The 2,803-nt window shown below is 44.6% G+C and overlaps 1 protein-coding gene across 1 annotated transcript in view; it reads left to right on the plus strand.

Moving 5' to 3' along the window:
- The window catches only part of SORBS3 (sorbin and SH3 domain containing 3), a 51,528-nt gene that overhangs the window by 2,568 nt on the left and 46,157 nt on the right, over window positions 1-2,803 (plus strand). The window lies entirely within an intron of this gene.

Consider the following 2,803-nt stretch of genomic DNA (forward strand, 5'->3'; position numbering starts at 1 on the left):
GCAAGAATTTCTAAAGGAGCAGCTGGGAAAGTCAGAGGACGAGAAAAAAGAAGAGGACAGTAGGTCCAGTGGCGAACTGGAAACTGGTTCATCTGGCGAGGACTCATCAGCCCCGAAAAGTCCCTACAAACTGCAGAAAAGAGAGAAGTAGTAGTAAAGGCTGAAGGACTCTGAATTGTGCCTTTGAGAACTTTGGTTCCAGGGGATGATGGGGGGCACTGAAATGTAAATGGGGAGGGTTAAAAGATCTAAAAGTTTGACACAGTTCATAAGAAGTACAAAGATGAAAAGTCTGGATGAAAAAAAAGCTAGTTGGAGGATCTCCTCTCTTGGGTTTTTAGTCAGTAGTGGGTTCTTTACTTTCTCCCTTATATGTAGTTTTTCCCCTCCCCCTTTCTGTTGTAGTTTTTTGTAGTGTTAAAAAAATCAATAAAAAATCCCCTCCGGGGGCTCAAAAAAACCCCAAAACTATAGTACAACTGTGAGCCTTGCTGTCTGAGCTCTGTGCATTAAGGATGCCCTTTAAACTGTAGTATTAGCCCTACCACATGACTATGCACTTAGTCAGTTGATCCTTAAGGCCTCTCCTTTAGGCCATATAAAGCCCTGTGTCAGTGCTTGTTCTTCAATTTGCATAGCTTGTCTTCGCAGATATCACCAGGTCCATGGCTAAGTCCCTGCCCTGATGCCTTTTGGATATTTTATCTCCTGTCTTATCTGCCTTTGGCCCTTTTGACATTTAGCTGCTGCTTCTGGAACATGACCACTGCCTGTTTTGGATTGTGCTACCACTGACTTCCCACTGGACTGGCCTCTGGCTTCCATGGAACTTGACCACTAGTGCCTGTGCCCCACATGAGCCTGACAGATTTGCAGATTAGACTGCCTAAACTTTATCTAAACCCCCCAAAAAGAAGCACTCTGGCCTTCATGACTTGGGATTTAAATTGTGCCATTATCTGCCTTCAGGCCTAGAAACCAAGCGGAGCTTGGGAAGGACTTCCAGGCATACACATCTCCTTGCCTTTCCATATGGCCTGTGGTCTTTGTCGTTTTGATTGGGTTACTCCTGGTAGCTCATACCCCTCTTCTTGCATTGCACCCTCTCACTCATTACTTGTTTCCACATGGATGTTTTCCTCTTCCTTGATTTCCTTACCACAGAGCTGTTTTTGAGAGCATTCACGTGTTGTCACCCTCTATTTTGTTCATTTCTGAGTGTCTGCTTTTTTGGATGCATCACAACCAAAGTGTCTTTTGATATCATGTGGATGTGACGATGCACATTTTTGCAGGTGCTACCCACATTGCCACAATTTTCTTATGTCATCCTCCATGGCCTCCCTTCTTTCTCCACTGGAGGGCTTTTTCAGCCTTTTTTTAAAGCAGTAATTAGCAGATTGCTATAGCTTGATAGTATTCTAAAAATCTGGGAACTAGTTGATTGTGACAATAGAACATAATAGTGCTACAGTACTATTGTGATCTAGCAATTCCTGATCTTTTTCTTAAAAGCCCTCTGATGGGTAAGATTGGTGTCTGAAGGGGGCTGAGGCAAAAAAGAAAAAACAGGGGAAACTGGTCTATAGACTCTATTTATAAAGTTATATTTTGCAAAATAAAACAGTAAAGCAATCTCTCTGGGTCCATCCAGAAAGAGCAAAGTTCCATACCTTGCCGAAAGCTTTATGTGAATTTGTGCATGGGCACACGTGCGTGCACACTCCATTTCCTTATGCCAGTATTGGTAATTAATAGATGGTGAAATTAGGGAAGGTGGCATAGGTGTGGTACCCAGTGACTCAGTGACCATAGCAAAGATTAAATAGAATGTCTCAGCTACTGAATGATTCATCCTTGAGGGCTGTCTGGTGATGCTGATGTCCCTCAGTTATTTACATTTGGTCCATTTTCCTAACTGATTATCCTCTTCTTTACACCTAGAGTTGTCATGTATTTTGGGGTGTGACACATCTGTGCCTCTACAACTACAGGATAGAAATTTAACTGGTGATGCTTTCCCCAGCAAGGCTTGGAGAGGGCTTAACCTGTTGGACCTCTGCCTGCCATGCATCAGTTTTAAAGGCACAAGGACCACACTAGGGGGGAAAGGAGCCAATGGCCTGAACCCTCTATGCTCATTTAATCTGTGGCCAAGTGCCATGAATTGAACAAAAAGTCTGTGATATGTTTAAATTAATGTGAGGATTGTCTCTACTTGCACTAAAACAAACGCTTTTAGAATATTTAAACGGGAAGCTTTTTCTCAATTTCACCATTTAAATTTGGAGCATGAAATCATATCTCAAGTAGTTTATCCTTATTGGCATAAGCCAGATTGATTTTTGCCTTGACCTGGATGGCCCAGTCCAGCCCGATCTTGTCAGGCTCGGAAGCTTCAGCAGGGCTGGCCCCGGTCAGTGTGTGGATGGGAGACCGCCCAGGAAGTCCAAGGTCACTATGCAGAGGCAGGCAAAGGCAAACCACCTCTGCCTTGAAAACCCTACGGGGGTCGCCGTAAGTTACCTGCAACTTGACACCACTTTCCACCACCACCACCACCACCAGATTGAATTCAGCTGGGGTTCAGTACGAAAACATCAAAACTCAATATCTGTCTAACCAGGGGTCATTTCGTAGAAAAAGAGCTAGGGGAACTCATTAGCATAACTCATTAGCATATGCCACACCCCCTGACATCACCAGAAGTGTGTCATAAGGCCACACCCCCTGACATCACCGGAAGTGTGTCATAAGGCCACACACCCCGCCCCCAACGGTCCCGACCGCCGCCGCCGGCCTT

Source organism: Gekko japonicus, unplaced genomic scaffold (assembly GCF_001447785.1).
Source record: "Gekko japonicus isolate JY-2015 unplaced genomic scaffold, Gekko_japonicus_V1.1 scaffold9, whole genome shotgun sequence".
Taxonomy (NCBI): domain Eukaryota; kingdom Metazoa; phylum Chordata; class Lepidosauria; order Squamata; family Gekkonidae; genus Gekko; species Gekko japonicus.